The sequence below is a fragment of the Bactrocera latifrons genome, unplaced genomic scaffold (assembly GCF_001853355.1).
Source record: "Bactrocera latifrons isolate USDA-ARS-PBARC rearing strain unplaced genomic scaffold, ASM185335v1 scaffold_139, whole genome shotgun sequence".
Taxonomy (NCBI): domain Eukaryota; kingdom Metazoa; phylum Arthropoda; class Insecta; order Diptera; family Tephritidae; genus Bactrocera; species Bactrocera latifrons.
This window is the reverse complement of record NW_017534841.1, coordinates 588,153-612,145: the sequence shown is the minus strand read 5'-3', so window position 1 is coordinate 612,145 and position 23,993 is coordinate 588,153. Positions and strand designations below refer to the sequence as shown.

Sequence of the window (23,993 nt, the reverse complement as noted above, 5' to 3'; positions counted from 1 at the left end):
TTCTCATTCATCAGCGACCTCTGGGTAAGGCTGCTTGATCATATCAAACATCTCTGTCGCAGATTCGCCGAGTTTCAGTTTAATCGCGTAGCTCTGCCTGTAAGAACACTGCATTTTCGGTTTGTACCACTCAAAGAAACACGCCGTCCGTTACTTAGTTAGGAACGCCCTCTACCGAACGCACGCTCCGAAGTACAGTCGCGGCGGAAGAAAGTAAGTCCTATCACTTTCCGGACAAACCCTGTACAATCCAACAACGAGTCGAAACTATTAAAATTTACTACCGAAATTCCGAGCCAGTGGCCTTAACTTTAAGAGCCAATTTATGATCGTCATAATCATCCTGTCAAATCAATAATTAAGTTCTAGTGGAAAATCCATAGGCACAGTACAAAATTCTCCCGTGCCAGTGAGACAAAGAAGTACTCGTAGTGTCGTGAATTGTTCTGAGCAACAACTTGAAAATTATCCGAAATTTCATTGAAAAATCATCTTCAGTGTTGAGGCTCATTTCTGGCTGAATGGCTTCGTCAACAAATAACAAGATATATTCACGAAATTTAGTATGAGTTATTGTTCGTAGAAATAATGTAATTGTGGAAGAAATTGTTCAGATCGGCTCACTATAGCATACCGTTGCCATACAAACCGAACGATCGGGCTATCAAGGGCTTGTATGGGAAACTTGCGCATTTAACTTGGTATCTTCACGAAATTTGACATGGAATACTGCTTAAGGTAATAATATAATCTCCGACACAATTGTTCAGATCGGGTTACTATAGCACATAGCTTCCGTATAAGCTGGACACATATTTACTAAAAGAAATGCACCTGTGAAGCGTATATTAGCTTCGGTGCAGCCGAAGTTAACGTTTTTTCTTGTTCTTGTTATATTTTCGTTCAGAAGAGAGATGTAATATCATGATAATATAATTTTACACTTGTTACTAGTTAGTAAAAAACATATGTCTTGGTAGAAGGGTGAATCCAAAGAGTTGAAGTATAGTATACATATATAGATAATACTTCTCACAAAGGTAATATACGCAGACAAGAAATCAATAATAAATTCAAGCAAAGTAAACTTACCGCTACATTGCATCAATTTTGTTATTATAGTCTCACAATTTCAAATGAATGAATTTTTTCACTTCGCTACGGTTACTGCTTCAAAATTGATGCAAATTATATATTTGCTACTGTTTTGGATCCCAATTCAAATGCGTTTCCAACACCCAAATACGCAGGTGTAATAACGGTATTATCCACTTTGCAACTACTTATTTGTGTTGAGCAGCGGCCACGCCTCATGTCTTTTGTTCCTTTAATCACAGCTTATTGAGTTCCTCTAACTTCTACTCGTACTCGTATCTATGTATGTGTATGTAGACGTCTGTCCGTTGAATGCGCTGTCAGTCAACTTTTCATACTATATCGCCTTCTAGCATTTATTTATCACAACGGAGCGTATTATAATTTTTGGCAGCTTATCAATGTGGATAGCACTTAATGATGACATTCAAATCAATAGATATATATATATATATATATGTATATATCTGGGTGTATGTATGTTAGCGATTATATATGCAGGTGTATCTGAAAGAAATAAGAGAATAAATTGAAAACATAAATATTGGGCCACGCTTTTTAATGAAATTTTGTGCTCATTATTAGTATGGAATATATTAAGAATTATATATTTTTTGTATGTACTTATTTATATGTTTTTGGAATGTCATGGTGATTTTGTGCCGCTTTTATAGTGCTCTATTAGAGTGTCGATTAAATATTTAAATTAAACAAAGGCAAAGTTTCAAGTTGTCAGACCACTGCTGTATATATTGCGAAAGCCGCGGAGTTAGCCTCTAATGCACCTGCAGTCATGTGCAAAACGGTAGATCGGAAGTATACAAAATTCGTTTGGCACTATATAGAAGAGACTGAATACTAACTGCTCACTGTTGATGGGGGCACACGCCATCAGAATTGGACAGACAGATCGAGAAGACTGCAGGAAATGTCTAGAGCACGGCATCAAGGAAACATCTCTTGTACGCTGTTCCGCATTGGCAAGATGTAAGCATCTGAAGTCTCCACGATATTATACACTGGTCGAGGTATCAATAGTGAGGTCGCAGAGTTCGTTAAAATTTGAATTAACCGCAGGTATCCTGAATGATCACTACCCATCTCGGACTTGACAACTGAACTCCACTAAACTAGCGTAGGGATTAGACAAATCTTGATTTTCAAAAAATTTAATAAATTTTTCAGGCATAAGTTAGGGGTTTCAAAACAATTTTTAATTAAAAGAAACATAGTGCAAAATTATCTCATCTATAGCATAATAATGCGTGAATCACGGTCGTCATTCGGAACCTTTGTAAGAAAGGTAATTTCAAGGATTGTTCCTATAAGCATCAGTTTCTATACAATTTTAATACAAAATAAAATAATAAATAAATAAATATGTTGCACACACTGAGCTCAGATATACTTGAAGGTGAGATATTTTGATTTTTTAGTTTTTTCCATAGTATACATATATGAGACATCAGTTTACAGGAGAAGGCGTTACGGCTTTGGCTACTATACATGGCTCATATGCACGGGTGGTCATTTGTAAACCGCAGTAGTCCAGTAGTTTAGAGCACTTGTTATGCAATCTTTTATGGTTGACTTTTTACTTAAAGATACCTTTTCTGGATACTCTCACTTGGCCGGATCATCCGACAGCTACATTGTAGAAACTTATGGCATTTAGAAGGCTTGTAGGTTATTAAAGGGGAGGAAGGAAAGAAGATGTTTCTTATATTGACCTAATACCATTAATATTTCCATACAAATTTAATTTGCCACTTTGAGTTTAGAACCGGTAGTCAATCATCACTATATTAGAAATGCAACTAAATGGATACCACTGCGTATGAGTAATATTTTATTTGAATAATTCATCATAAGAGTATAAACTATACATGCGCACAGGTTTAGGCACATCTATGACTGCCAAGTTAGTCTGAATTCGCCAAATCCGATAGAGTATATATTTATATATTTCCCGAAGGTATGCACTTTCCGACGAATTTGTGAAATTGGCAAAAAACTGCTGAGCTCTTAAATATTTATAAGCAAATGCATTTGCATACGTGTACTCAAATATAAATTTCACTTCCTAAGTATGCAAGTGTGAGTGCAGTGTACGATTTTATGCAATCTTTTAGTGGAAGTAACTGACCAGTGCGCTTTCTCAAGTGCCATGTAGGAAATTTTTGAATTTTTTAAAAATATTTTTCTTTTATAAAATTTGCCAAAAATGCTTTAAATAACAAAAAATGAATTTAAATAAATATTCATTTAAACAAAATAATAAATATATATTTTTTATAATGAAAATGTTTATTATTAATGTTTCCTATTGGCATGCTAAAATAATATATGCAGACAATATTTGCTTAGTCCAACAGAATAGCTGATGCCATGAGTGCGCTTAATAAAATAGCATATGCAAATGCTTTTAAGGTAAAATGTTGCAGCGCAATCGTGCTAAGCTTCTCAGAAACATTGTCAGTCGCAAAATGATAAGCCAACGAAGTCCGTCAAAGGTTAAGGAAAACTGTAAACTGCTAAAATATGTTGGTAATGAAGCTAAAATGTAAGCTAAATGCACAACCTGTACACGAGTCCATGGGCAAATAGACATGATTTGACACACACACACATATGTATGCAAATATAGTGTACAAGTGTGCGCCTGTATGTGTGTGGTAAACTGACAGCTTAGGTGCGATTTGGGCTGGACGCACATTTATAACTGTGTACAATGCCGGTTAAGTAATAACAATGTTTTGTTCGCCAAGCCTGGCGGTGGCCTGCTGGTGAGTAACGACAATGAACGGAAACAACACGAAACTAACAATTGGGCGTTGCACTTCCGTTACAAAATGGAGCAAAGCTATTCGTATTTACGACTACTCATTTACAAATTCACAAGGTTAACATAACTGCAAACAATAATTCTTGCCAGTACTAACATATACAGTCTGTTGTTGTACATATACAAAAATTTAAGCTCATTGAAGCGCGAAAATTCCTTTACAAAACTACAAAATACCTTCTAAACTCTAGGGTGGGGATTTAGGGTTAGATGTTTTAAAAATTCGCGATACATATATTTTCAAATAGAAAAGTTCTTCAGAGAAAGACATGATTTTGAACGGTCAGTTTATATAGCAGCTATATGCTATATTAGGCCGATCTGAAAAATATATGCCGAGACTGTAGAGCTGCCTTGAATAAGGCTCTATGCTAGATTTTGTGAAATTATCTTGACAAATGAAAAAGTTGTCCATACAAGGACATTATTTTGATGGGTCAGTTTGTATGACACTATATGATGTAGTGCTCGGATCTTAACAAATTCCGCAAATAGGATAGCGCTGCATTGGAAAATAATTTATGGAAAATTTCGTAAAGATAGATTTGCTAATAAAAAATATGATATAGTAATGGGATTTGAACATTACATTCGGAGATTATAGCGTGGACTTGGGAAATGATTTGTGCCCAATTTCCTGCGGATATCTGTACAATTGAAAAAGTCTTACATATAAGGACTTGAATATGATAGCTCCGCTTGTATGACAGCTATATGATATAGTGCTCGGATTTTAACAAATTCCACAAATATTATAGAGTTACTTTGGAAAATAATCCATAGAAAATTTCGAGGAGATATCTTGTTAAGTAAAAAAGTTTTTCATACAAGAACTCGATTTTGAACGATCAGTTTGTATGGCCGCTATATCCAATAGTAATCCGATATCAGTGAATCCGATAAACTTATTAGAGAGAAAAGGTAGTGGGTAAAGTTTCAGACCGATATCTCAAAAGCTGAGTGAGTAGTTTGTGTATATACAAACAGACTTCGTAGTTCAAACTTGCTCAGGATATAAAAATACTGTTCTAACTCTATTTCCCACTTTAATAACTAAAAATCACCACAGCTTGTAAGTATGATGAGTGCAACAGCAAATATATGCTGGTAATTTAAGCTCAGTAGCGTCCAAGTTTTCGCTAACATTGTTCTTTTCATTATTATTGTTTGTGCCATGCCTCAAACCACTGACAGTCTCTCCAAACACTCCACCCCTCTTCAGTGTCTATTATTATAGTTATCGAACAATCTCTCAAGCACTTTTCAAGCTGTGATTGTTATGGCTTTGGCAAATTATAGCAGCGATTAACCACAGGCGACCTTCACTCTTATCTACAGTCTCAAGTGTGCACTGGTACTAGGTACACGTGTACATTATATATGTATGTATATGCTACTAATACTTGTACATAAATATTTTAAGCTTTTGGTCAATAATTTTGAATGTTCTTCGGCGAAGCCATAGTAGGCAGCCAATCAACCTACTTGACTGGCAGTGCCAACGTCAATCAGGCTGAAAGCACCTAGACAGTTTGTATTACCTATTAAAGAATTACAGTAATAAACGTAACAACAATAATAGCAAAAGCACAGTTAGATTTCCGTTGGACAATAAGCCATTTCATTTGAATTTTCATAGTTATTGCATCTTGGCATTTTCAAGTAGAGAAATTTTGAGAAATTCGATTTGCTGTTGTTGCTGGCCGACGTGTTATTGGTAAATCAGCATAAGCGTCGGTGAAGCGCACTTGTCATGGCTCTTAGATCTGCTTATTTTTAATGGCCCAAGTTTGGTTTCGGTTAGTTTTTAGTTAGTTCATGGCAACATTAATATTGCTTCAGTATATGGATATATGCTGTAGTGGTCGTAATGACATTATTTGTTCAGACGGTTAAAATAATTGATTCATTTCTATGGAATTTTAATTAGAAAATGTTATGTGCCATTGTGTGCAACTGCAGGTTTCTTTGGTGAATAATTATTAAAAAAGACGCAATCAAATCGTGTTTCCTAATAACCTTAATCCGCAATTTTACCCGCGACATTTGGAGGGGAATTTTTTTTTCATTTAAAAGTTATGTTTAGAAACACATATGTATACTTGCTATAAGAAATATATCACAGTGTGTGTTTGATGAATTTTTCTACTGTGATCATATATGTATATTAGGGTTTTTTTGAACTACTCTAGTTTTTAACTCCCATCAAGAAATTTCCATGGAAATACCCTAAAAAAAATTCCTTGAAAATTCGAGCCATTAATATTAACATTAAGGACTGGCCCAAGGTATGTAAAAATTTTCCATTGAAAATACACAACAATCGTGATTTTTACCTTTAAAGTTCTATAGTTAATTTTATGGCATCGCTTTGACTTTACACACATATTCTTCAGAATTGAACACTCTACAAAAGTGTTTATTGCGACTAAGTCGAAGCTTACACCGGCGAGGTAGTACGGAGCTCTAAACCTGATTTTTTCGCGCTATTCGCATTTTTTGTATATATCTCGTAAATGACTAGAGCTATGGAAAAAATGTTCATGACAAACTTTATTTGCTATAAAAAAGGTCTAGAGTCAAATCGCTATCATTAATACTTTTCGAGATATTCGGCTTATGTAAAGCTTTATAGAATTTTCATAGATGGTATGTAATAAAATACTTCGATTGTCGTGTATTTTCAATGGACATTTTTTTACATGTCTTGGTCCAGTCTTTAATGTTGATGTTAGGGGCTCAAATTTTCAGAGAATTTTGTTTAGGATATTTCCAAGGAAATTGTATGATGGGAGTGAAAAAAATGCATAGTTCAAAACAAAAAAAAAAAAAGGTATANAAAAAAAAAAAAAAAGGTATATATAGAAAATGATGCAAACAAAACCGTGATTCTAAAAATTATTGTAAAAGTATAACGCCGAAGTCATATAATAATTTTTCCATAATCAGAAAATATCAAAATTTTCGAATATATTTTATTTAATTTTATTTAATATTCAAGTTGATTGATTTTTCCTGAACAGGGTATATTAAATTTGCCATGAAGTTTGTAATACAAAGAAGGAAATGTCGGAGAATCCATAAAGTATATATGTATATAAATGGTCAGCTTTTGATATGGTTTATTGTCCAAACAAGTGGTGAAACCTCCAAAGAAATATCAACTAAACAGAACGATCAGAATCACATTTTTGTATGGAAAACTTTTTAATTTGACAGGGTATCGTTACGAAATTCATCACAGACTATTTTCTAATGTAACACTACAATACTCTCATAAATAAATCGGAGAGGGCTACTACAGCATATAGGTGCCATACAAACTGAGCGATCAAATACATGTCCTTGTTTTAATTTAAAATGTATCGTCACGATATTTAGCACAGAGCATTTCCTAAGAAAATGCAATCATTTCTGAAAAAATTGATCAACTCGGATTACAACAACGCATAGCTGCTGTACAAACCGACCAAACAAAATATATTTCTTGTTAAAAGTAGAGTTAACTWTTTTATTTTTATTTATTTATTTAGTTTTTTTTTTTTTGCAAGCACCCCCTGAATTTGTAGTTTATGCCTTAAAAACAAGGAGGCATTGTCTCTTTTTGTTTTCAATTTAAATTATATTTATTTTTCCAGGGTATAACAAGAGCTTTTGTTATATTATAAATACATTGAGCGTGCAAAAAAGATATTTCTTTAAAAGTTGTACACATAAAATAAGTATTAAATATATACATCAAATGACCTGAGCATTCATACAAGTGATTTATACATTCAGTGTTGCTCATACCACATGGTGTACTATATGAATATAGTACATTCCATGCGTCTTTTTAATTGCGTGTAACTTTTAAAGGAAGTTTTAACGAAAAAAGTAATTAAAAGCTTTTTTAGAGGGGAAATTTTGCATTAGTACATACATCACTACTTCAAAGTAGTAAATTCATTTGCTTCGGAGATAAAAAATTTAAACGGAAGAACAAAAAAAATCGTATACATACATATAATAGAATATTCATACGAATAAATTTGATTAAACAAAAAAAACTTGAAATAAGTATTCGCAGTAAAATTCGACTCTGTCATGACAGTTAGGAAAAACGTTGAGCAAATATAGTAATACCAGCAGAGCCAGTTACTCTTGCCAATGGCAATAGAATTCATTTAATCGAAAAGCGGAAAAAACGATAAAAAACTATTTTTTAATAAGTTGACTCTTTAGATATTATACAGGTTTTTTCTTCACAGTTAACTTCTGGGTTTCAACAGTTTTCGTTTTTGCACTTTTATTGGCGTACACGCTATTATGATAATAGTCGTTAGGATGATCACAGGCTTTGACTTTCTGTTAGGTTTTCAACAGTAGAATTTCGAAGTTCTACATAAAATATAGATATTATTATTTTTAAAAAATATAGATATTATGAAATTGGATTATAAATTAATAATTTTTATAATGAAAACTGTAATAAGAGTTCGTCCAATATATATATATATATATATTTTCTGCAAATAATACTTTTCAAAGTTTACAGTTCTGTAAGGCTAAGGTGATAAGTCATGAAGATTTTGGAGTGTATGGTTATGCTAGCTAAGAGTATTGACATTGGCTGAACGCTCAAATCTCAAAACTAAATTTCTTTTGACTTATTTTTGTTGATTATTTCAATAGATATATTGAGGCAGCACCTCTCGGACTTAGATTGGCGCATAAAAAATATTTTTTTTTATCAAAATTTTCGTTTCAAGTAATAAAGTTCGCGCCAAGCGCAGGGATTCTAAAGGATGACTACTCCTCTTGACCCTAGCAACTAAACTCCACCTGGTATCGCAAAGAACCAAAACTATTATATGCATGGCGTTTGGGCCTTTGAGATTAACCTAACCTAACCATGCAGCGTGACTATTAAATGTAACTCGATGCCTTATTTAAAAACTTGCCGAAATAAATTACAAAAGAAAAATGATGAAAAATCCAAAAACCTTGGAAGCCCACTTAAATGATGGCGCACCTTGTGGAATAAAAAATATTAGAAAAAATTATACATTTTGTTTCTCAATTTATACGATATAGTAAAAAGTAAACTATGGAGAAGGTACAAATGACCCAGCGGCTTTGTCACAAGGTGAATAAAATTTTATGAAAATTCACGACAATAAAGTATGACTTTCTAAAGTTTATTGAAATTGTTTTATCATTTGTTTTTTTTAGTTTTAGTTTATCCGCAAACAAAGCCGAGCCACTTGAAGCGCCACACATGTATGACGTCATCGTCGTGCATATCTCTGCGTTTTCTGGTTGAGTGCGCACATGCTTTGTTTTGAAGTAGTGAAACATGGTTTTGCCTAAGAAGTAACAAAGAACAAAGCGAAGGCTTGACCTTCAGCTGATAGCTGTTGTTTTCAGCAAGCTTAAACACACACGGGCAAACATTTTTAGGAGAAACGGAAACACAGTAAATTGTTGACCATAGATATTGCGGACAATGCCAGTGTTGCATAGCGATAGTTTATTGTCTTCGGATACCTTTAAGCACCTTCGAAGACAATACCAAATGTTATTTTGTTTTTGTTATTGCCGCGCATATACACACACATAACAGAATATATATTCTAATAAAAAGCGGTGAAAAATGATTACTGCCAAGTACTGCTTAGTGCTGCTCAAGTGTGTGGGCAAGTGCTTGCCACCGGATATATGAATATCGCATGAGAGATTACTTGTTGAGTTGGGAAGTTGTTTGCGGCATACACACGCACACTGTTTATGTGTTTATATGTATGTACATATGTATGCGTTTGCACTTTCCTCAAGTCCACTTACGGCCATGCAAACACTAATGTACCTGCCTGTGCGTGTGTGTGCGCTTTCTTGTGCATTTTCTAACAACCGATGACCTCGCTCCATTTTCTGCGCCAGCAAATGCGAGTATACTCACTTCAAGACACACACACACCTGCGCTTGCGGCGCGTGTTCATTTGGCATTTAAAAATGTGCAATACATACACACTCATATTGCCAAAGCGCGCCTTAGACCAGCTAGTGCCGAGACCTCGAAGTTAAAGGTGGGTAAATGCTTACCAACACACACACACACAGAATATACAGGCATGTAMATGCCACAAGTTCACAGGTGTAAGGGGGCATGGTAAGTGAGACAGCGAAAGTGATTGAATAAAGGTGCAGCTTGCGAAAGTAAATTGAACAATTCAATAAATTGTCAAACAACTGCAACAAAAATTGTTTAGAAATTACAAAAACAAAGCGAAAAACTAAAGAATATGTATACTATACCAACCACCCTGCACAAATACGAAAGGTTCTTTGTAAATATCTTTATATGGTGACTATATGCTATAGTGGACCGAACTGAATAATTTGTGCCGGAACTATAGATTTGGCTTGGGAAATTATTAATGCTAAATTTCGTGCGGATATCAAATGAGAAAGTGTTTCATACAAGAATTTGACTTTTATGGTTCAGTTTGTATGGCAGCTATATGCTATAGTAGTCTGATTTGAGCAATATATCCCAATATTGTGCAGTTATCTTTGGCGGTAATCTGTGCCAAATTTCGTGATGATATCTTGTCAAATGAAATAGTTGTCCAAACAATGACTTGTATTTGATCGATAAGTTTGCATGGCAGCTATATGTTAAAATGCACCGATTTGAGCAATTCCTTGGAATATTTAAGCATTGGCTTTCAGTATAATTTTTGCAAAATTTCGTAAAGAAATCTTGTCAAATGAAAAAATTTTTAATACAAGCACATGTAGTTGATCGTTGAGTTTGTATGACAGCTATATGCTATAGAGCCCCGCTCTGAATAATTCCTTGGAAGTTCATAGCGTAGGTTTTGAAAATAATTCATGCTGAATCTCGTGACGATATCTTGTCAAATGGAAAAGTTTTCCATACAAGCACCTGTATTTGATCTTTCAGTTTGTATGGCAGCTATATGCTATAGTGGTCTGAAATCAGCGTTTCAAAGAAATGAGCAGTTTCTTGAGAAGGAAATGGTGTATGCGAAATTTCAGACCGATATCTCAAAAGCTGAGGGACATGTTCGCGTACATATATACAGATAGACGGACATGGCTAAAGCGACTCAGCTCGTACCGCTGATCATCTATATACATACCTTATGGCGTCTGGAAATTTCCTGCTCAAAAGTTCGTCGCAGTTTTAGCACGCCTCGTTTAGGGTATAAAATTGCACACCTGCTTCATACAAAAAATCTATTAAAACAACAACAGCAACCAAGCATGTCACAAAATTATTGAAAGCGACCATACTGCTGGGGCACTTGGCGGCAGTAAAGGTGTGTGACGCGCACAAAAACAATAGAGCGAAAAATAATAATTTTGATTGTTGTTGCTTTCGCAATAGAATTTCATGCCACAGCACGTACGCGCGCGTGTGCAACAACTATTAAGTATAGAAACAAAAGCGAAAATAAAAGCGACAAAATGCACTTGAGCGCACAAAGTGAAAGCTTTCAGTGGCGCGTAAGGCGCTTGTGTGTGGGTGTATGCGTTTATGTTGCACCCATTGTTGCAAACAAAGCATGCCACAAACCTCCTATGCCACGGCAACGCTCTTTCACTTTCACACACACACACACACAGGCATACACGAACATACAAACTTTAAGAGCCGCATAACCGTTAGCATGCCACATCGCATAGCCATCTTTATCGCCACAGCCAACAGGCGTTATATATGCAACGCCACTTTCCCTCAGCTGTATACAAGCTGGAAATGTATGTGTGTGGCAATAAGTGGCCACAAGCATGTACGGCATGGCGGCATTGACAGTGCCCACGCTAGCAACATTAGTAAATGTGGCATGAAAATGACACCTCTGGTGTATCCCTTTAGCGATCGTGTGATAAAAAGTTGTTACGAGTAATTGTATTTGCTGCTCCTATTACAGCTGCTGAGGCTATATAAGCTTGTTAGCGTACTTGCATGTGCATAATGGGTGCACCTTTCGGTCTAGTGTATGGCAATGAATTGAACTTTAGCCATTGGTAAATTGAGATTTTGAGGGCAGGTGCGGGGTTTTAAATGCTGTCGTTTGTTACCAAGAATGTTGCTTGTTCTCCATAGTTCACTCTGTTCTTGATTAACGTATGTCGGCTTAAGGATCTATTAACAAGGTCAAATGCATCTTTTCTCTCTGGAAATTTCAGTGTTTTTTTATTGCAACAATATTTAGTATAACTAAATATGAAAACGAAATCGACCAAGGGTTTGCATCGAACGTTAACGTTCTAGTTCTTTATAGCCACATTGTCCGACCGAATTTTGTGAAGAAATCGCGTTAAACTGAAAATTGTTGATTCAAGGATTTTATTTTGATCGATTAGCTACATCTTTTAGGGTGAGAAAAGTATGGGTAAAAAATTTCAGTGTGATATCTCAAAAAATGTTAGCCTAGGCAAATCGACATAACTCGTCACGTTGACAACTTATTTATACACTTTGTTGCCTTTCTTACATTTCCTTCCGATCATTACAAAGTTTTTGGCATTCTTAATATACCTTGTTCAGGGTATAAGAACTGTAGTCCGAAGAAGGAAATCTTTTCGTTCTAATAAAATGGATAACATACAGGTACATTTATTCCACTTGATTCATATTCCATAACGCGACAAGATATAATGCCCCTTGAGCTTAAAAGTATATACRATACCAGTAAAATTCTGGGCAGATCGTTAACTATAGAAGAAGAAAAGGAAGAAAGACTGAAGAGCCTAAATGAGTGACAAACCCGTTGGGATGTAACAACGAAAGGGCGGTGAATGCACTGAATTATTTAAAAAGTCAAAAGCTGGGAGGATAGAAATCATGGGCATATGGATTTTTATATGACGCGCTATTTAACTAATCTTGTGTGCTTTGGAGAGTACCTATACGAGGAATGGCCACCATAATGGAGTGACGTATTCTTTTTGAGGAAATATAAGTGAAAATTCTCTGCATATTTTCATTTATTGTCCGAAACAGTATTGCAGTATTATTTATTTTTTTATTTTTTATTTTATAACGGTTTGATGACTCATGCCCAGCTCTTCACCGATGCTATGGCTGCTATGCCGGTCTCTTTCGACCAATTCAGCGATTTTATCGCAATTTTCGACCACAGATCTTCCGGCGTGGCGCATCTTCGACCATCTCTACACCAGAACGAAACGTTGAAACCATCGTTGTGTGGTGGAAATGGAAACTGTGTCGGATCCATAAACTGCACAAATTTTATTGGCGGCTTGAGATGCATTTTTGCCTTTATCGTAGTAGTACTGTAAAATATGCCGTATTTTCTCTTTATTTTGCTNAATCATCGTTGTGCGGTGGAAATGGAAACTGTATCGAGTCCATAAACTGCACAAATATTATTGGCGGCTTGAGATGCATTTTTGCCTTTATCATAATAGTATTGTAAAATATGCCGTATTTTCTCTTTATTTTGCTCCATGTTTGCGACGCTATAACTCACGAACGACTTAAAAGAAAGGACAATCAATCAAACACGTATTAGCGCGTGAAATGAGCTTTCCAAAAAGGTATAGCATGACCCGATGCGACGAATAAAACGAGAACTACGCGCTCTCAGCTCCAACTAGCGAAAATACCGCGAGACTTTTTTGACAGCATAATAATGCCCCATATGCTGAGATGTCAGCAGATGTGACCCGCCGTATAAAACCTGATCGCGATAGTAATAATAGAACTGAGAATAGCAGAACAGCTGCGAAAGAGTGAGCGAAACGAGATCAGCAAGCCGAGAATGAGTAAAATGAGATGAAAGAACAGTAGGCTAAGCTTATCTTGCGGTAGTCCCGCAAGGTTGATACGGAGCTTACGGTGCTTAAGGGTTTAGTTTTCTGAATAAAACTATTTACGTATACCGACACACTTATTAACAACCTACTACTTTTCCCTTACTCTTTTGGGAATAAGTAAGAAAAAAGAACTCTCTGCTTGGAATATAAATTTAAGGTAGTGAGGTCTAGTTTCGGATGCAAAGTTGTTATGGACTCAAAGTAAGGTGTATTTGAGTCCCTATAGCTTTGTGAAATGATATGGTTTTTTAAGAATAGAATATCTGAGTAAGAAATAGCTAGGAGAAAAGTTAAAAAAAAAAAAAAAAAAATTTCGTGAAACTCGAATTTGTTCGAAAACTTGGTTGCTTTTGGTGTTGCTGCATCTAATATTTTGTAGAAAAACTGTCTTTTGCTGCAAGATATATGATTACTGTTGCAGGAAAAGGTCACATGAGGTCAGATTTGGTCTATTTCGTTGACCCAAAATTGCGCTCGCTCTTACTTTAGATATGTAGATATTTAAAAGGGACGCATGGAAAAATTTGACAGGGTATTTGAGTAGTATGGCGTGCAACACTTTGTTATATATGTAATAGGCCACTCATATCGATATTATTGTCGATATCCAAAAGCAATGTGGGTATTCCGCTCGAGGACTTGGGATGTTATATAATTGTAGAATAAGTTAAACTCTGAATGGTTATGGTTACTATAATTCCAACTAAGCTAATAGAAATGACTGTGCGCATATAAGCATACTATTATATACTAAATATTAATGCAGAAAATATATTTATGTATTCGACAAATGAATATATTTAATTATAATCTTTAATTATCAAACATCGTGAGATTTTGTACATATCCACGACTGCTTAAAATTATTCTAACTCGTAAACTTTTTTTTGGAAATGAAATTAGTATTTTTTACACCAACAACAAATTGCAACACCCCTTATACGAGTACCAAGAACAACACCGCTTGTTGCTGTCAATGCAGAGCAGTCAGCATTTCCAAAGGCATTGTATAATTATTGCAAGTAAATATATATGCTAATAAATATGCCAACATACATTTATTCAAGTATATATATATAACGAAGCATATTTGCATTTGCTTGTTAACAACTTTCGAACAGCTTGCATGCTGCAAATTGTTTTAATTTCACTTTCGCTATATTTAAAAATACAATTTTAATTGGTTTACTCCGTTTAAGTGCGCGTTGCAACATTGACATGCAACTCATTATTGCCGCAATACACACAAAGGTTATGTGGGCATAACTTTTGGGAAGTGGCCTTTTCGAAAGTATATTTTTATTCATACGTACATGTTATATGTGCAGTAATACTACCTTCAATTAATTGTAATTAAATGTGTGCCTTTATGAAATTATGATGTTTTGTCACCTGCGTTTTGGTAGTTTTTCTTTGTTCAAAGGAGCATTTGATCTTTTGCGTGACACTTTTGATAATTTTAGCAAAATTTTATACAAATTATTGCGTTCCGCTCCAATTATTGTTATTTTTTATTTACAGTTTTCATTACGTCAACGTATACGAGTTAACACAAAAAAACTTTACGAAACGAATTTCTATCAGCGAATCGGTTCTGAATCGTAACAAAATCGGTTGAGTTTTGAAGTTAATGGCTAAACGATTGTGTTCGAATTGCAGTGACCCAAGGCAAACGGTGACTAAGTTAGGATTCCAGGAAGGTGGATTTTGTTATTTATTCGTTTTGCATGGAGTCTTCAGTTATGAACTGCACCCTGATGGCAAAAATTCTAATGCGGATTTATACAATTGAACAAGCAATCGCTAATGGCGGACAATAGAAGAGGAGGTGTGTTCCATCAGAACTGCTAGGAGCTTGGTTGGTTTATCCTTAAGCAATTCACTTATTGCGGACCTCGCGTTAGATGATTACCACCCTTTAATGTCTTTGGCGAATGATTTTGCTGATGAAAAATTCTCCTTCAAAGAAGTTTGTGAAAATCAATTGTTCCAGTTTCTTTTGCAAAGGGACGAAAGTTACCATGACAGTGGAATTATTCAATTAAATTGAAAATGCGAACAAGCTATGAAAAAAATGCAACATATTCGACATACATACATATGTGTATATATATTGGATCGTGGTAAAATATTGATCTACAGATTTTATTTGCTTGAAACTTATTTTACGAAAATTTTGTTTATAATATATTTCAGTTCTGAAAGCTATTGCATTATGGCATAACATCTCTCATGGGCGCAGAAAAATCCTCAACCTCAGAAAAACATGATAATTATAATTATAAAGGGAGATCTAAGTAGAGGGCGTGTTTTCAGTAATTTTTTTTGGAAGATCGCGCCTGAGCTGTGTTATTTTAGCTTGTGAAAAGCGACCGACCTTCTCAAGCGACTGCGCTTCGTTCTATGGGCTCTTGAAAAGCAAAGTTTTCGAGTCAAATTTTGTTCACTGTTGAGGCCCATTTCTTGCCCAAATGGTATGTAAGCAAGCAAAAGTGTCGCATTTAGGACGAAAGCAACCTGAAGAGATTAAAGAGATGCCAGAAAAACAACGGTTTGGTGTGGTTTGTGGGCCGGTAGAACCGTCGGTACATATTTCTTCAAAATCGTAACCGTCAATGGCTATTTGATCAAGTCTGAAATGGAAACTCGTGAACTCGGCGACATTTGGTTTCAAAATGACGGTGCCACTTCCTACATATCGCATCACTTCAGTGAGCAGATAATTTCGCTTTTTAGGCCGGTCGATTGGCCACCAAGATCGTGTGATATCATACTGTTAGGCTTTGGATATGTAAAATCTAAAGTCTATGCAGAACGATTGGACCACCTGAGACGTAGCCACCGCCAACATTTGAAGAAGATAATCTTGAAAAAATAATGCCAACGAATGTTCCTTCGAATGGTAATAAACATACCTCATTAAATTTGAAGTTTAGGTGTCTCTACATTAAAAAGGTAGGGAACCTCGAAATGGATCACCGTAGACCGAAAAAATCAATTACACTGAAATAAAGCATATAAAATATAATTATAAAATCTAGTTCACAAGGTCAAAAACAGATGATAATAGTGATCTAAAATATGACAAAAGTTCGTGTTAAGTCTCACCGAAAGGAATCAGAAATATCCTAGCATACTTCGGAAAAGCTGATTGGGATTTCGTATTTTTAGCCGTATGTCATTTCATTTTCATCCGTAAATATATAGTTCAAACACCGAAGACCAGAAACATATGTATTTGAATAGCTGTAATAGAAGCACAGTAGTCGAAAAAGGAATGCTATTCGTGGATATTTTAAATATTTGATTGAATGACACTCCAAACTTAACCATGCAACCCAAAAATACACCAAAAACGAATTGTCATGAATCACAAACCTAACATGAGAAGTTACACAACCATACCTATAATACGTGCAGAGTTGCACAGTGTAGAAAATGACGTTGGCTGTGCTGTTTGACTGTGGAAATTTCAAAATCACGAGTACAAACGGAACACATAGTAGCAACTATACATATGTATTTGGTTCAGGATAAATGTGTTAACGTGGTGTCGCGAAAACGGAAAGTAGTACAAAGTCGGCACAATACAAAAAAAAAAAAAAAAAAAAAAAAAAAAAAAAAAAAAAAAGTCAAAAAAAAAAAAAAAAAAAAAAAAAAAAAAAAAAAAAAATTGAAAGAATCGTGGCTACTATTGCCTAGCACACAAACCAAGCACACCAAAGTCGCGTCGTGAGCGAATCACCCAATTTCTTCAGCAATGGCGAGCAGCAGCAGGAACGGGCACAAAATTTATTGCTCACATCTTTCGTAATTTAAATATTTCACACTTTTATTGTTGTAGCCGTAGTCTATGCCCATTTTGCTAACAACAACAACTCGTGTTTCACAATCCAAATAAAGCCATAAAATGCAAAGTGTGCGCCTGGTAATGGTTAAATAAATTGAATTGAGTGAAATGTGTAATGGATTAAAGATTGAATGGACAAAGCGACAAAAAAAAAAATACATATATATTTATATATGTATGTATGTATATATAAATATATAATAAATATACATTGACTGCTTTAAGGGACAATAGAAATTTAATATTGTTAAGCTAACTTAGAAATTTTGTCACGACTAAATATTCAGCGCAAGCAATATATATCGACCAAGTATCGCGCTACTTACTTCTTTCAGTTTGATCTATCTAGCCACTTTGTCTACCTTTTAAATATTTGATCTACTAACTTGCGTTTAAAGTACTATAAATTAACGTTTGCCTTCGCGGAGTCCGCTTAATATTTTTCTTCGAATGATATCGGTATTTTCGAAGATTGTCCTAGCAATTGCGATTGATTGCTCAATTAACTATGTAAATCTATCAATTTGTTGACGATGACTCAATTATTTCGAATTAGGAGTTATAAACGCTTCTTGGATCTATTTTTTTCATTCTTGATTTTATTTTTATAGAAAATATTTAGTTAAAATAAAACGAGCATAAACTTTGGTCAGCAAAAATAATGAAGAGTTGCTGAAATAAAATTATGTAGTTGATGTTTTATATTAAAAGCCCGAAGTCTCTATGTGGGAGTTACAGGAAAAGATGAAGACTTTTATAAAAAAAATTGAATTAAAAATTATTCGAAATTTTTACGCTTAGTAAATGTACGAAACAGGTTTTTGGAACTTAAAAATTCAAAACAGTTTGATTTTCTAACTAAAAAAAAAAGAAAGTCTAGAAAATGCTTTCGACATTCAGTCAAATTAGAGTATAGCAAACGTTAGTGGCGTATGTGGTTGCACTAACCGCATACACCTTGAAAAGTTTAAATGGTTAGTACTACAGTTTTGTTTGAACACTGCATCGTCTGGATATGAAACCGGTGAAATGAAAGTGGAGTAAAGTTGTTAATTTCGCCTATACGGAAAAAAATAATTTTTTTCTGGATAGATTAGATAAGAAACGTTTGATTGAAATTGATGAAATAAGTTTATGGCGTTGATCGCCTATCGGTAGCAGAGTGCACGAGTGGTTTTAACGTTTTCAGAATGGTCGTGAGGACATAAAGACGATCAATCAGAATCCATGATCACCGGAAATTCCATCGAAACTGTGCATGAATCATCATTGAAATTCAAGGAAGTGGAATCAAAAAATAGATTTATCAGACGTTGACCGAACAGTTGGGTTTACTAAAGCTGTGTGCACGGTTTGTTCCGCACAAATTGACTGACGACCAAAAATTGCCCAGAAACCAACATTCGATCGACGCTTGTGACCGATTATTTGACCAAAAATCACATTTTAACCATTAACCACTCTCCGTGTTCACCTGATATGGCACCGTGCGACTTCTTCATTTTCGGATAAATGCATTTGTCCATGAAAGGAAAGCGTTATGCAGACGTCGAAGCCATTCGAAAGGTTTCTACCGGCATACTGGCAGCCATACCGTTCAACGAGCTAAAATACTCGTTCCACATGCTTTTGGACTGTGCAAAAACCTGTACTGCAGCAGAGGAGACTATTTTAAGTAAAATAAATTAATTTTGCCGAAATGCCATTTGATCTGTTTGTTTAAGTCCTGTTTACTTTGGAATACCCCTTGTATAAAAGAGTTCCAGAAAGGTCTCAAAGTGATCTATAACTTCCCTAAACACAAAATAAAAAATCGCGAAACCACCAAAATATGACCTCTGTGATCGAATTAATCCGCCTTCCTAAAACTCAAACCCCTTTCCAAATAAATATATATATTCATACATGCATGTATACTATGTACGTCTAAGTATAATATATTTGAATGCATCAGAAGGACAAATGAGCTTTTGTTTTTAGGACATTACTTTAGAAACTCAATATGCACTCTCGCAAATGTGAAAGCCTTTGAAGTTGCCCATACACACAAGTGTGGACACATTTATGCGCAAGTGGTAAAGAGTGGAGAGGTATGTGTGTGTGTTTGTTGTGCATTTGTGAAATTTATTGTCAGCGCGATGCGTACTTTATTGACGCTTGCCGCCATTCAGACGGACAGAGTACGTAAATAAGTGCTGTTACTTATGTAATTGAAATGCAAAGAGTGAAATGCGATGCACTGACAGCAAAACTTCTCGAAACGGATTTGTAACCGCGTCTGACGCGGTCGGCGTTCGATAGCGTAATCATTTACAGAGCATTGCCTCTCGCCGCGCTGCTTTTATGCCTATTTATAGAGGAATATGTGTTTATTAGGGTGGTGCTTCGAAGTACCAAATGCAGGAATTGCGTTTAGTCTCTGCCTTTTAATCAAATTGAATGCTTTTATGAATGTTAGAGATATATTGCTGTAATACTCATCAATTGGAGCAAAATTTGTTGATATAGTGCATACATATATATGGAAATATAGTGACAATCCTGTAGAGTGTTAGATGAAAAAGAGAAGTTTAATTAAATTTTCTTAGCAGAATTATAAATTAGGACTTTAGCTAAAATTAATAAATAATAAATTCTATTTCAAAAGCATCTTTAAGCCCCACCCTAATAAAAATATAACATGCATGCATATAAAAATATTCATACGCGCGTTTCTTGGCTTTCGTTTACTTGACCCACTGCACTTAAGGCCTTGCTGGCGTTTCGCACGCTTTTGGCCATTTGATCGAAACACATATACACACATACAAAAACGAAAATATATACCTACGCACATGCACACTCCTAAACTAACGCCAGCGTCGAGCATTTGTAATCACAGTTTTTGATTTTTTTTTTGTTTTTGCTGTTATTGTTTTCTCTTTTTGGTGGGCACAGGATTGATAGGCCAAGTGTTATCCAAGAATATACGTGTCTTAGGTGTATGTGTGTCAGTATGCCGATTTGAGGAATTCGCAAGTTTATTGGACTTTGGCACGCTAATTTTGGGCCAATGTCGTTGGCGTTGTCCGCTGACAGCTGGCCTTGGTCAAGATTTAAACTCTAATTTATTTGTTGTACCAGCGCGTTTTTGTAGTGAAAAATTTCGACAATTTGCACTTAAAATGCAATTACAATGCACTGGCTAACGCTCGCGTGGGTGGCTAGCCATTGCGCGTTAGTTACTTAATAAAACGAAAGTAAAAAAAAAAAATTAGCGTCACCCACTCAGTAGATTTATTTGCCCTTCTGCTAGTTTATTGCCACGATTTCTTAGTTTTTGGTCGTTTAAGGCGACAAGACTTTTGCTGTTTCCGACAAAATAATATATTAGGTATCAAAACGGTTAATTTTGCATTTTTAGTATACTATACAACAAAGGTATGAGTATTTACTAATATTCTTGGCACCATAATATACCGCGATTACATCTAATTATATAAATAAATAGTGAAATAAATATATACATATATATGCGTATGTATATACACATCATTCCACTTATAATGGAAACTAGGGGAATGCGGATAGCGGAAGAAGAGAGAAAGAAAAACAAATACCTCCAATGAAATCCGTTATTAAATCATTAAGCCTAAAAATTGTAAAAGAATTTTGACATTTTAAGAGGTTCTTTCATAAATAAAATATGAAATTTATACCAGAAGTTGAAGATTCATCAAACATTTAAGGATACTTCGGTTATAGATGTAGTTACACATATAAGGCCTAGTAAAAGCAATTCTTCATTTTTGCATACAATTGAAGATTTTATTTGACATTGATAAAATGGCTGGATTAGGCGAAATATACATAAGAATTTCCCAACCATGTTCGTCGAGCTTTTATGTTTATTAAGACGTCGCCTTGATGAACCACAATTCCACCCCAATTGGTCAAAGCTGGCCACTTCAAGGCGTTTGCTTTCCTCAGGCGGTACAATGACTGCTGACCCGAATTAAGAGTTTGGGCTTACAGTAGCAGCTCATAGCAGGTGATTTCCTGTTAAATCCACCAAACACGTAGCAAAATGAAATTCTATCAATTCTGGTTTTGTCACTACTTGGGTCGGCTAACCGCTATTTAAAAATGACCGTTCTCATATGACGTTATCGTCAGTTAGATAGAAAAGAGTAGAAATACCTCATGTGATATGTGAAAAAAGTTCAATTGTAGAATAAAAATTTCTAAAAAAAAAATTTCAAAAAACTGGCCAGATTACTTTACTGACCCCTTAATACGAAACATTCTAAAGAAATATTGCGTAACCCAATCGCGCTTATGTGACATGGGATACTAATTGTAAAAGAATTTAATCTTACTAGTTATATTCTTGCAACTTGCAAGTATAATATCCCAGGACCTAATTTGGTATATGATGCTAATTTGATATTCCTATGTTGCAGTGCGAAGATGGGTAAAATTTTACTATAACCACGCCTACTACCTACTTACTGCATACAAGTGAAGCCCCAATGGATGTATTGGGATACAAAATTATGCGCATAATGCCTTTCATACGTGCCAGTTTATGACCAAAAATTATTCAAATCGAATCCAAACTCTTCAATTCCCTAGGTAACGAATATCTTAGGTCCATAGCTTCTGTTGCCAACTTTTTGTCGCAAATATCTTTTACTCTGTGGGATATGTTATAAAAACATAATATATATCTCTATTAGAATCTAATATATATCTAAATAAGATTTTCGAATTCCAGTCCATTTTGATTGATATATAAAATATTTTAATAGAATTAACTGAACGTATAATACTGGATCTACTATAGTTTAGTCCCGAAAATACCTGAAAATATATTACATGATTCATAGTTTTAGTTATATGACAAGCTGGCTTAGATCCTTGCATATGGCAAGAGTATTAAATGGTCGGTTACTCGCACTTAGCCCTTCCTATCTTGTTTCCACAATTCAATATTTCAATTGTGACAATTTTTACATAAAATTATTTGCTTATAATGCCTAATTAAGGTTCAAACAATTAAATTTGGTCTCAAAATAAATAAAATAAAGTTCTTCTTTATTTCTTGTATTTTTATAAAAGAAAAGAAATGTATTGCACATAATTTCGAAACACCAGTACATTTGCTGCTTTGTTTGGAGTTTCAACTCAGTGCTTAACTCGAAAACTAGGAAATGTAATATGTAGGATCGACATTCCTTTGCACTGATGATGAACTGTCATTATCTAAAAAATAAATATTTGCTTTAAATTTAATGCTAGTTGTTGTCATAAAGTAAAAACAATGATATCAAGTAACTATATACTATATTTTTCGAATCAATATTTTCATTGTAGTAAAACTTATTACTTAGACTGCGTAGATAACAACGACTATTTAAGTTATGAAAGAAATATGATATATAAATACTGAATATTTTAGTACTGGATTTATTGAAAAGTTAGTTTTATATAAGCTTCTAACGTTGAATAATTTGGTCTACGCTAAAAATAATATAAAAAATAAATAAAAATTGCCTGCTAAATGTGTGTGTAAAATAACAATATTTAGTTTGTGTCTTTTTTTTGGCATTCACAATAATGTGCGACTGAAAAAAATTTGCTTCATAGTGGTAACTCATACGCCATGTATCACCTCTACTCACCTTTCTTAAACGGTTACCTGTGGTGTTCTTGTCATCAACTATATTTTATATAGCCTTATATTGTAAGATGTTGCCACATTTTTCTAGCCTCTAAGCATATATAACTGTACTTAGATTTAGTCAGCTGTTGTCAAAATTTAGAAGTAGTTCGATAAGCATTTCATTTGTACCTTTCTACACTTGTATTTCGAGTAAGCATTTAAAGCATACAAAATTCATTGCCGACAAATACTAAATGTAAGTATGCGAAATGATTCACCATGTATAAGTGTATATATGTATATATCAACCTGCTGCTATGAAAGAATTTGTATAAAAGGCACGCAGACATGCATATATATGTCAATTAGTGTTAGTAAGTATGTAAGTGTTTTGATATACAATTACCCTGCAGCGTCATACTTTTATATTTCTAATAGTTTATTGCTTTCCAACAGTTGAATAGTGGCAATTTCAATTTAAATAATTAACTAATTGAATGACAACGCAATTACTAGCAAAAGTCATTAACCTCATGGCGACGTGACAGTAAAAGCTGGTCCCAGGGGAATTGTGTTAACATATATGTATATATAAAAATAAGAATATAGGGGTGGGTGAAATTGGAATATAAATACAGGGTGACAAGAAGTTTAGAATTTTTAGTGGCGATGTTATTAACTTCAGTTATAAAAATATATTAAT

General features: G+C 34.6%; 1 protein-coding gene across 1 annotated transcript in view; it reads right to left on the bottom strand.

Annotated features, from left to right (window-relative positions):
- LOC108965332 (potassium voltage-gated channel protein Shab) overlaps window positions 1–23,993 on the bottom strand; it is a 204,972-nt gene that overhangs the window by 84,761 nt on the left and 96,218 nt on the right. Inside the window, exon 4 of the mRNA XM_018927670.1 lies at window positions 1,093–1,602. The gene's annotated coding sequence lies outside the window, so the exon portion shown is untranslated. The remainder of the gene's footprint in view (window positions 1–1,092; window positions 1,603–23,993) is intronic.